Consider the following 12,811-nt stretch of genomic DNA (forward strand, 5'->3'; position numbering starts at 1 on the left):
AGAAATAAATTTTTCTCTCATGTAAAAGAAGCAGAGAATTGATGTAGTTCAGAGGTAGGACATGAAGGTGCTATCTTTGCCAGGTGAAAGCAAATTGCTTCTGGTGTTTTAGGCTTATGAGGATAGAGAAAAAAAGCATTTTTAGGCATAATAATTGCACGTTAGATGGCCAGAATTGGGTCAGTTTGCTCCAGTACAGACAACTTTAAGAAGAAGAGCAGCAACAGAAGTTACTGAATAAGATTTTGATAATCCGCTACCATGCTGTAAGATCCATCTGTTCACCGTACATGTTAAGCAGGTGAAGTAATTGGAGATGTAACAGAAGTCACCACTCCTTCAGTTTTCTATGATGATAACACTAATTTTTAGAATTCTCTTAAAAAATATAGCATTGCGTTTGGTTTACTGTTTTGTTAGGAAGGTGCAGTCCCAATAGTGCTTACTTATGTCAGGAAGCCAATTTGAGAATTCTGGTATTTATTGGACTACCCACTGAGACTGTAATCCTGGAACTGGGGACATAACCAGAGGTTGAATTAACAGAATCTTTATGCCCACCATAAAATAAACTCGGACTCAGACTCCATTTATCGCTGGATCTCCATAGATAAAGCTCTGCTCTGTGTAGGGATGGGTTGGGGGGTGGGGAGATAGTGACATTCTGGGTCCCTAGAGATTAGCACAAATCCAAAGCCCTGATCAATAATTTGTGGAAGATATAGGTATTTCTCTTTCTCTAGGACACAGTTACCTTGGTAAATATATGCCAGTACTTTTGGTAAAAGGTAGAGCAAGATTTTCATAGGTTCTTATGATGTGCTTCCTCAAGTTTCCTCCCTTTTGTTCATGGAATGAAGAATCTGGTTATTAGAAGATAGGATGTGATTCTCTACTAATGATTTAAGTCAGTTTGATGATTTAAGGCTAGGTTCACCAGGCTTAGAATATTTTCAATTATACGGGTCAAGTGCATGCTTCACAGAGTGCCCACCGAGTTCAGTTTTAAGAACACCGTGATCCACTAGACACCACCAAAATTTGATCCCTGCAAGCCAAATCATTCTGCTATTATAATAACTACATCCACTCCATTTCTGACAGTTAAATCCTACTATTTAGTGTCTGCCCTTCTGGGTACCCTTCAACCCTACCGAAATCAGGGAACCAATTGCAAAGCACTATCTCCCACCTTCAACCCTAGGGTATGAAAGAAATTCACTAAAGCACTCTTCGAAGATTCTTTCTTCCTCCATCAATGTTTTTTCTCAATGCCTCAGGACAGGAAGTGTTCTTTAGGCTTGTTTTGGGTCAATGTTAGATGTTGTGTATGATAAATCCATTCCAACATTCTTATCTAAGTCTCTGCAGTCTTTGCGTTTCAGTTTCCTCCAGTAACAGGCCACAGTGGAGTCCAGGATTTAGTCAACCAACCAAGTTAACAATGTGCTCGAGCTAAGTAGACGGAATTCGCAGTCTCTGGTTAGTGTATTCTAATAATTTGGCACATAAAATTTTGGTTCTGGTAGAATATTCAATATATTCTCTGGGTGTTTTTTGCCAATATTAATTTTAGCAAAATCTTGCAACATGTTTGACTATTTATTTATTTATTTATTTATTTATTTATTTATTTACTTTTCATTATTTTTTAGACCAGGCAACCCTCACAGATTGCAAGGTTGCAAGGACCTTGTCAGCTTACGATCCCTTATTTTTTTCATTTTTTACTCCTACAGCACCTGGTCTTCCTAGGTGGTCTCCCATTCAAGTACTATCCAGGCCCAACTCTGCTTAACTTCTGAGATCAGACGGGATCAGGCTTATTCAGGGTAGCATGGCTGTAGACTAATGTTTGACTTTTATTTTTTTTATTATTATTTTTTAAAAATTAAGTTTTGGGGGGTAACGTTGGTTAATACAATTATATAATTTTCAGGTGTACATTATAATTTAACATCTGTATATTCTATTGTGTGTTTATCACCCAAAGTCTAGTTTCCTTCAGCTACCATATATTTGATCCCCTTTACCCACTTCACCCTCCCTCTACTGCCCTATATTTGACTAATATTTGACTTTCCAAATGAGCCCCTATGGGCATGCGGATTAGAACTAGTAATAAGTCTGGAGGAAATGAAAGGTCACAGGTGTAACACATGAGGAAAACTAGAATTTTTGTATGAATGTAACTGTCTCAGATGAAGTTATTATAAAGTTTTCAAGCAGGGCCAGATAGCATCTTCTTTTGATAAAGAAAGTGCGAGTTTCGAAGGTACCCAGAGTCATCTAGATCCTCCCAAAATCCTTCATTTCAATTCCTATGGCCCCTACTTTTACAAATAGTGCCCTGACTTTCATATAAGTGATCTAGTTAGAACATGAATTCAACCTACTTTGAAATTCAGCAACTGGCCAGATCTGACTCTATCTGCTTTGGTCCATGACAACCCTGTGACTATAAGAGATTAAAAAAAAAATTCTTTTAAGGGAGTCCTAGAAATTCCCTGTTCCCCTGGTCTGAGAATTTAAATTCTTTAGCCTGTATTTTTCTTTTTAAAACCTCGATGATGCTAATAGGGGCAGCCATCCCAATCCACACTTATATTCCTTACCCCACATAATTGAGTGTGGAGAAGCAATCAAAAGAGAAGCCAAAACTTTGGCTTCAGTAGATATTTTATTTCAAATGACAAAAGGCAATCATTTAAGTTGCTGTTTTATCACATCGCGTACCATGGGTTACTAGTGTCCCCTCATTTAATGATATTCAAATACTCAGTCACTTCAAACCAAACAGATCAGAGTCAATTTTAGGTTCCATGTCCTTGAAGTCTGTTGTTTGCTATAACTTATTGTACAGTTTTTCTATTGATCAGAGTTCATTAGTTATAGTCGATGAATTTACTCTGGTTACTTTAAGCAGAAAGGAATTTATTAAGGGATAAAGAACTTAAAGAATCAATACAAAGGTTGAAGAAACAGACTCAAAGTGAGCTTCCAGAATAATACTACTGTGCATTTCCATATCCAAAATGACTTTTGAAGAGAGCTACAGTATCTGTTATGATCAGGAAGCCACCGCAATACTGGTTCCAGTTCATGCTAGAAAAACAATTTACTCATATTTATGTTTCCTATATAACTTAGTTCTGAATCAGTCTAATATGGGTGCATCTGATTGGTGAAATCACAATCACTCTAGGGACTGTAGCACAAGGGGGACTGAGGAATATAATTTTTTATTTGTTGTTGAAAGGGCAGGATCTACAAAGAGGGGAACTATCGAAATGCTAAGAAGGTGTTCAAAAATATTTTTGGACATCTGGTGAAAAGGCTGAAGAATAGAAAAGGTAAGAGAAATAGCAGTTTATGTTTGGGGTTGGGTGGTAGATCCACAATTATTCATTTCTTTCTAGTACTTAATAATGTGTACATATATGTATTAGTTTCGGTTCTCCAGAGAAACAGACCATTAGGATCCATCTATCTGTCAATCAATCAGGCAATCAATCAAGAGATTTACTATAAAAAATCGTCTCATGTAATTTTGGAGGCCAAGAGCTGTACTCTTGAATCTGAAGACCCAGGAGAGCCAACGGCATAGTTCCAGTTCACGTCTGAAGGCAGGAAAAGACCAAAGTCCCAGCTCAAGACAGGCAGAGGGAAAAAAGTTCTTTCTCGGCCTTTAATTTTATTCAGGCCTTCAAGGAATTGGACGAGTCTCACCCAAAGCAGGGCAATCTGCTTTACTCAGTCTAAGGATCTGAATGCTAATCTCATCTAGAAGCACCCTCATAGACACAACTGGAAATAAAATCTAACCAAATAGCTGGGCACCAGTGACCCAGGCAAGGTAACACATAAAATTAACCATCACGGTATATTGCCTACTTTTAAAAATATATGTCAAATAGTACATTTTTGGTATGAGACTCAAAAAAAAATTGGGGGCAACTACAAATGACTGATGTCCACTATAAAATATAACCCTTTTACTTAAGATTGTGATTGAATTTTAGTGCAAATGAGTGTGGAAGGAATAATTTTTCAAGTAGTCATTTGTATCTTGCTTTGAGGGAGAATGAGTAGGTTTTTTAGTGGAGTTTGGAGAGAGAATTTAATCTAGGTGTGTGAGGAGTTGAGAGTTGAGGATAAAAGAATGGGTGTTTGAGAGCTCTAAGATGGATTTCTGCTACTTCACATTTTGGTTAGATCTGCTCTTAGCACCTGCTTGATATCTTTTTCCTTTTAATTTTTCACCTTAGAGATATTGGTGTTTTCAGGTACCGAGCAGATTATTTCTAAGTTGTTATTCATCTATCAATATGCCCAGTTTTCATTTTTTAATATATATGGTAGGACTCGGAATTAAAACCCACTCTTGCAGCCTCTCGTTTTGGTTCTCTGGGCATTAGTTCGCACAATTTGAAAGCACAAGTTGGGTTTTACTTCATTATCTGCTAGTATTTATTTCAATGTTGGATTGGTGGAGCCAATGAACAGAAATTGCACAAGGGAGCTTTCTTAAAACCTAAGTTTATAAATAATGCATAACTCTCTGTGATTCATCAAAAGCAATGGTAAACAAAACCCCAACAGTTGGCCACCCCCTCAGCAATCTACAGATAGTGGTCCCACCCCTTATAAACTATGAATGGTAATGTTTAAAGGTAGCATTGGAAATCAGTGGTGCTGGTTTATCTTTAGCATCACCCATATGTTTATTGGCACACCGTTAAGCCAGAAAAATGAGCTCAAGCAAAGAGAAAAAGATGTCCTAATTGAAAGGGATCTAGAGTGAGTGGAAATGGTAGATGTTACCAGGACCATTCCCTACCCCACCCCACATAGGTGCTCCTTTCCTGATCTTTCCAGTAAATATATTGTGAGGAACAGCAACTTTGTCTTTGGACAGTACTGGATTCAAATCCTGCCTCTCCTACTTATGAGCTATATGTCCTTGAGCAAGTTACTTAACTTTTCTTTTTTCATTTTAGTTTCTTATCATTTTTCAACTTTTGTTTCCATTCAGTAAGAGGGGATAGTAGCAATACTTATCTCCCTATACCCACGGCTGTTAATTATAAGCAACAGCAGCTCACTCAAGCTGATTAAACAGAAAAGATATTGGGTAGGTCACAAAGCAATGAGAGGGCTAGAGAAGCAGGCTTGAGACTAAGCTTCTGGGGTCAAGGGCTGAAACTTTGCTGTAGAAGTGACCCAATAAGGAAGCCGCTGACCCTGCTTTCCTCCAGAGCATGGAATGGCTGCCAGGAACTCACAGTCTATTGCAACTCTGCCAGCAGTGAGACGCTGAGCCAGGAACTGATGTTACAACAACTGGTACCCTAGAAAACTGGATGCCTCTGCCACCACCCTTGTCAGCAAATGGGTCTCAGGGATAGCCTCCTTCCTCTGGTTCATCATTTCTGATTAAACTGTTGCTTGGGTGCATCTTAGTGGCAGATCCTAGGCTTCATGCCTGTGTTCTAGCTGCCAAGTAGGGAAGCGAATTTTCTGATTTTTCTTTAGGGAGGCAGAACTCGTAAGGCAGGGACCTCCTCAAACATGGCAAAATGCACAAAAGTTGTGAGGCAATCAGAAGAGTCATGAAGACTGAGTATGTCAAATGTTTGGTGTGCTTCTGGAGTTCAATAATTTTTTGTTTCCTCCTTTTTAAAAATTATTTTATTTTATTTTATCAGAAATACCCATTTGCTCATGGGTTCACTTCCGGGCTGGTTTCTACTTAGGCAGGATTTGTAAATAAAGTGCATGAGACATTGGTTGTACTATTATACATCTCTGTTTTATAAAAGTGAAGTGCGTAAAGTAAAAATGTACCAGCGTCCCTAAAAATGGGACAGAGACAGATAACTCCAAAGAAAGAAACATGGTTCTGGTAAAATCTAGAGCATAATACCATGGTAGTGGCAATTCTAGCTGGAGTACCCAGGTTGTGGTGTGCTGTTGACCATAGGGAAGCAGGAGGTAATTGGCATAGCCAAAATCATAGTGGGGTACTCAAAGAGAAATGGAGGAAATCTCTCCTGGTGACTTCATTTACTATTAAATTTTGCCTACACTTCACCCTGCTTAGCAAAGCTAGTTAAGCAACAGGAGAGGCTGTAGTGGCAAGTCAGAAAAAGTATACTGTTGGTGGGGGTGGGAATGAACAACAAATGTATTTCTAGTTAGTTAATTTTATGCTGAAGGTATCCATATTCACAGCCCTGTTGAGGAAGGAGATCCCAGATTTCCTGCCAAGTTTCATCACAGGGCATATGGACCTTATTTTTTCAGGTTCAGTGAGCTCGGTCCAGATGCAAGAATAACTTGTGCATGAAATGGCAATAGAAACAATTAAAGCTATTGGATGAGAACCAGGTTGACGGCAACCTCTCTGTCCCTTTATGCATGTCTGGTGTTTGGATGGTCGGTCTGGTTAATTTTGGCAAGTCTGTCTGCTGGGCTTCTAAATCCAGTTTCTAAGAGCTCAAGGAATCAGTTCCATTCATCTTGCTCTAGGTCTGTTACAAGTTCTAAAAACAGTCTAAGACAAGTCAGAGCCTCATTGCTATATTGAGAGCATAAGCAAAATGTTTCCGTTACTACATTGTCATAGAATAATGAAAGAACAAGAATGAGCTCTTTAATTGACCAAGCCCAGGAGAAGGCTCAGTTCTACAGAAGGGATGCGATTTGCTCAGGATCACCTGAAAACATGTTTGGTGGAAGAGGAAACTTTCTAAAAAGGAACTAAAGATTACCAATAGGCATGATCATTACCTCTCACCATCAGGTGGATTTTGTGCAGTAAACTACTGTTATAAAAAAGAGAATAAACATCTTCCACGTGCTTCAGGATTTAACCTACTTATTGAGGAAAGACCACATTGCTAATATGCAATTTTACATAAATTGTGTCAGAGGGACACTTACTGTACTAGTTTAATGCAGCAGGAGATTTCAGGGCAACAACCATTTTGTTTTGGAGGGAGAGTGATGGCTGTTTATATACAGCAGATTCTTGGCCCCTGAAATATATTGCTTTGGACTTCCTGTCTTTCTGGGTTGGCTGTGACTCACAGTATAAGAATCTTTTAATTATTCTGTCTAGCTGTATTTTTTCTTCTGTCCTTCCATTTTTATCTCTCGTACAGTGTTAGTTCTCTAGGTTTGAAGCTTTCTTTTCTACTAAGCTTTCTTTTCTCCTGTTCCATGCAGCCGTTGGAGGTACCGACACAGCATGTCTCTTTGAAACAGTGCAGGTGCTCCTCTACACATTTAAGGAAGAGATGAGCCTCATTCTCAGTCCTCAGCTAGGACAGGGCCTCAAGGGAAAATGAACCAGGGCCAGTCTGCACCCAGACTGTGGCTATGTTTTAAAGACCTTAGATAAAGTCCTCAGTGGCTCATATTTACTTTTTAGTTTTTCTTTTCTCACCAAGGTTCCATTTTGAATGACTATCCTTTTAAGCAAGAAGACACAGTTCTCTGGCAAATCAGATTTCTCATTATTGACAGAAGGAGCCAGACCCTTCCTTTCTGCCTTTTTCATGAGTCTTCCATTCCCAGAATAAACCAGCCAGCCACCTTCATACAGGGAACTTGGTTGGTGCTCAGGAGCTATTCATTCACCTATTCAATAATTACTTATTGAAGGTTTGTCTTAAGAAAGGTGAACCTACTGCCTATTTTACCTGGGGCTGTCCTGGTTTTGGAATGCATCCTGGGAACCCCTCAGTTTTGAGAAAACTCACATAGCTGGTCACCCTAACCCTAAGAGGAGCTCTGGCTAGGATCTGAGTTTCTAACCAAACATCAGCTTCTCAGGTGCTCAGTGACCTTCTGTGGTTTCAGATCCTTTTCTAATAGAGCAAAGAATGACATGGTGGTAAGGGCTCTTAATTGGAGCTGAGGACCCAAAGATCTGGTCCCAGTCTGATCGCTGAAGAGGCAGGGACTCAAGGGCAGATCACTGAACTTCAGTTTCCTTCTCTGAAGAGCAGATCAATTGGATATGGTGTTTGCTGACTCTATTACAATTCAGATCCTACAACTTTATTTCTAAAGCAATGTGATAAAACGATTTACACTAACTTGTATTCCTAGACAATAGGCAGTAGGTAATAAGGTTTTGTTGACACTTGGTAATGCTAACATTTATGATATCCTTATTCTGTGCCAAATGCATCCACTATTTTACTTCATCTTTACCTCTTTTGAGGTGGATCCTTTCTCTACTTCCATTTATAGGTGAGGGACTTAAGGCCTAGAGAAGAGGGTTAGTAATTTGCCCAAATCACACGGAAAGGTGTGGATCAAAGATCAAAACCTGGGAGGTCTAACTTCCAAGTTCAAACTTGAACTGTTGCACTCACTGGAGAGAGATAAGTCAACAGTTCAAATGAACAGGCTAATTGTTTCCCTTCAAAGGACTGGGAAGAGGAAATTGACTATTTGGAATAATATCTTTGCATTCCGATTGCTAAAGGTTATGGTCCTAAAAAACCAAGCATGGTATTTGGAAAATTAGTTTTCTTAGCTCATAGAGAGTCCCCTCCCTGCTCTTTAAGACAAGCCAGAGGGTAGCAGAAACGATTGAGAATTAGAGTGTCCCCCCTACCCTTGCCCCGCCCGCCCTTCTCCTTCCCCATTTTTGGAAGCTTTAGGATATTTCTACTCCCCGAAGAATCCATGAAGCATTTTAGGCACTGTTAGCAAGGCTCAGAGGGTCACTGCCAGCTGCTCCCACTGCCTCTTACAGTTGATCTGAAAAATGATTCCATTAAGATCTGGTTTGCCTAAAAGTATCTGTGTGAGGAAAGGAGTGTAGAGAGAATCTTACTAGGCACGTTTCTTCTCTTTCTTTAAAAAGGATGATTTGAAACACAAACAAAATAAGGCTATGGGTCACATTCACAGCAGCTGGCAGAGTTTCACTTAATTAAAGTACTCTGATTGCTTTATTCATACATTTCACTTGCTCCATTCCCTTCTTTGACTCCTTATAAAGGCGATGCTATTTTATGAGGGTGGGGAGGTGTGGATTAAATGCTGTTAGTCTTTAAGACCAACACTAATTAACAACATTTATTTTGCTAAGATTGCCTATGTGCAAGTGTGCAAAAGTAAATTTATATTCTGAGAATGTGGCTGCTTTGGACTGAAGCGTTCAAAGGAATTAACAGTTCCGAGGAACTCACCAGTATTTGCTCTAAATTCCTCGGAGAGTAGTGAAACGCCAGTGCCAGGGCAGGAAATGAAAACAAGGGCCAAAAACTGTGATCAGTGGAGCTGCCAGCCACCAGCGTGATCATTCTAAAACCCACGTCTGATCCACTTTCTCTTCTGCTGCAGAACCTGAGACAGATCTCTAGCCTGCTGGGTCAAGGTGAAGCTTCTTAGCCTGGCATTGAAAATATTTTACAATCTGGCTTTTTCCCTCTCCAGCTTCTCTCCCCACACTTACCGCTACATGCCAAATGCCCCAATCGCACGCTCCACACCCTTCCCACCAACCGCTATTCTTTTCACACCTCTATAATTTTTTCATAACCAATATCCTTTTCTTTTAATGCCTTCATATTCGCCACACACCTGCCACCTGGTGAATTTTTCTCATCCTTTAAGTTGAAGCTCGAAGCTTCCCTCTTCTGTGAAGCCTGTCTGGACTCCCTCCCTGCCTTGTGCTCATATATTATTTTATATATTTTTGTTAGGGCATTTATCACAATGTGTTGTAATCTTTATTAGCTTGCCTGTGTTTTTCTTTAGACTGTCTTATTTATGCTGTAATTCCCTTCCAGTTCAGAGTTTGGCACAACCTGGTCATGTAGGAAGTACTTAATAGACGCTTACTTAATGAGTACATTATGGCTATTGTATCAGTTGATATTTCTTGTGTGTTTACTATGTGCAAAGCATCATGTAGGTGCTGTATATGCATCTGTATTGAGAGAGGGATGGGGTGAGAGGGAGGGAAAGAGACACACACATATAGAGAAAGAGAGAGAGAAATCTGAATGACATGGGTCACAGTCCTTCAAGAAACGTATAATTCTGTGTGAGACAAAGAATTAAAAAGCAAAGCAGAATAAACATTATGCAGAGATACAGGTACATGGCTTTGAGAGCTTAGAAGAGGGGGAGTTGGGTTGAGGTGGGATGTAGGCCTCAGAGAATAGGTCGCATATGAAAGGATTTTGACAGATATAGAAATAGTGGAGGAGCGGGCGCGTGCAGGCCAAGGAAGCGCTATGAACGAAGGCGCGAAGACAAGGACATAGCAATTCCCTTGGGACAAAGAGACCTGAGAGTTCTGGTCTCACCATAACTAGGGAGATTGCATGCTTTTAAAAAAAAAAATGGAAACAAATCCCATTAATATCAATAAATGTGTTTTCCCTAGTTGCCTATATTTGTATCCTCTAAGCAGGAGTGGTGATTAATCATCTCCAAGTTGCTCAGGGATAGGAAGCTGGGTGCTCATGTGTCTTTAGCAGTAGGAAGTGCTTGTTACACATGAACTGTTTATAATTTACTTTGTGAGCATCATTTCTGACGGGACAGTACAGCTGATAACAGTAACAGTAGGCCAGTCTTCACAGAAACATAAAAAAAAAATGTTCATAAGTGGAAGTCATTTTCTGTTGCAAACAAAGTTTTAACAGGCTTGGCTTAGTTCCAGAGACTGTCGAAATATTCCCAGAAAACACAAATACTTTACATTACAGTTGTATTTTTTAAACAGAAACAAACACACTAAAAATTTATCTGTCTCTTAGCATTACTTTATGAAAATAAAAAATTTAAAATCAGATGCAAATACTATAAACGAACCAACCAGAAGCTGTGCATGGTCGGTTTCTAATTTTAGGATGAAAGGGTTTTAATTTGCTAAGTTTATATAATAAATAGCAGCAATGAGCAGTTAACAGATAGAAATTATAGTTTATATTGAAAAGTTTTAAACTTCACTCAGGGACCCGCCATTATCAACAATATTTATGAAGTGCTTTGTTATTACAATATGATTTTTACAACATGAGCCCTGTTAAAGCAGTATTACATAGACGTACTTCTTGTGTTCTAGGAGTTACCATGTTAGACTCTGTTGGGTTCATGCATTCAGCAACTTGCAGATGTCAGAATAAAGAGAATCAATCAACAATGGTCTCCTGCATTTCTTTTCCTTCTTACTCTTTACAAGCCGATGTTCATTTTTCAGTTTTTTATAACCCAGTGAAATAAATAGAGCATGAAAATGATCCTCATTTTTCCAGATGAGGAAACCAAAAGGCAGAAATTATAAACAAATTGCTCACATACAATTGGTCATTGCCTTGGAAAGAAACAGAATTCTTGCCTTCTAACTTTTTGTCCATTCCTACACTACTTTGCTCATGAATAAATTTACCTCACATAGAGTGTTGTAGAAATGGGGAGCGAGAGTAAATATCTGATTGCCATGGAGATCAACATACGGAAGGATGACAATTCTATGATAGACGGGAATGACTCAGAAGGAGCCTTTGCCTCACCTCTGAGGATAGAGGCCTACTGAAATGGAATATATGTTGCTCATGTAACAGACACATTCCCACTAAAATTTGGATTTAAAATCTCCAAGTCCTTCACAGGAAACCAAATAGCATCACATAGCCAAGGCAGTGTACAATAATAATCATCATAATTAACATCTGTGGAGTGCTTGAGCTACACCAGGTACTGTGTTACAAGCTTTATACCCACCGTGTCCTGTAATGACCCTATGAGGAAGGTACTATTACTGTCGTTCTGTTATAGATGAGGAAATTGAAACTTAAGTCATTCGTCGAGGTCTTAAAACAATAAACTGCAGAGCTGAGAACTGAGCCCAACCAGCCTCTCAAGCCCGTTCGTTTGAGCTACATCATTCCAACTCCTGTGTATCAACCGTAATGTCTGTGGGGTGAGGGAATGGAAAATGCAAAGGAGCGTGGCGAATCTGACCCTGAAGATTGAGTTGAAGTGTTAAATAACATCTGAGGAGGCAGAGCCCACGAGGGAAGCCCTCAGTCACAGGAACCCGGAACCAAACCCCAATACCATACTCCAAACAACAAATCTGTTAACAAGCCAGGGAAGGGCCAGACTGGTTCTAACGTTTTCCCACCTCTTTCCTTCTTGTTCTTCTAAGTTTATTTCTGCTATTTTTGGTTTCATTTTAGGGGTAGATTCCTAGATTTTGATGTGGCTGCCAGTAGAACTGGGTTTCCAGCCTCCTGAATCTTTGGTATGTGTTCTGACTCTTAGGAGACTCACTGCTTCTGGTGAGACAATGAAAATATTTCTTAAACATGAGTGCAATGGACTGAATGTGTCCCTCCCGAATTCATGTGCTGAAATGCTCATCCCACTGTGATGGTGTTGGAAGGTGAGGCCTTTGGGAAGGAATTAGGTTGTGAGAGTGGAGCCCTCAGGACAGGGATTAGTGCCCTGGTAAGAAGAGGCCAGAGAGCTAGCTAGCTGTCTCTTCTGCCATGTGAGGATACAACGAGCAGTCAGCTGTCTGTCTGCAACCTGGATGCAGGGCTCTTAACAGGACTCAATCATAGGGGCCTCCACATCTCAGACTTTCAGCCTCTAGAACTGCAAGAAATAAATTTCTGAGGTTAATAAGCCATCCAGTCTATAGTATTTTGTTATAGCAGCCCGAACTGACTAAGCCAATGGAATATGCTGAGCCTTCCTTCTCAGTGAAGAGTGCTTTCTGTTCACCCCCACACTGGACCTCTGTTCTCAAAGCTTAATGGGAAGCAAA

The 12,811-nt window shown here is 39.8% G+C and overlaps 1 pseudogene; it reads right to left on the reverse strand.

The window, feature by feature from the left end:
- Window positions 1-1,730: 1,730 nt before the first annotated feature.
- Window positions 1,731-1,849, reverse strand: LOC118606331 (annotated as a pseudogene).
- Window positions 1,850-12,811: the final 10,962 nt, after the last annotated feature.

Source organism: Rousettus aegyptiacus, unplaced genomic scaffold (genome assembly GCF_014176215.1).
Source record: "Rousettus aegyptiacus isolate mRouAeg1 unplaced genomic scaffold, mRouAeg1.p scaffold_m13_p_7, whole genome shotgun sequence".
In the NCBI taxonomy this organism is placed as follows: domain Eukaryota; kingdom Metazoa; phylum Chordata; class Mammalia; order Chiroptera; family Pteropodidae; genus Rousettus; species Rousettus aegyptiacus.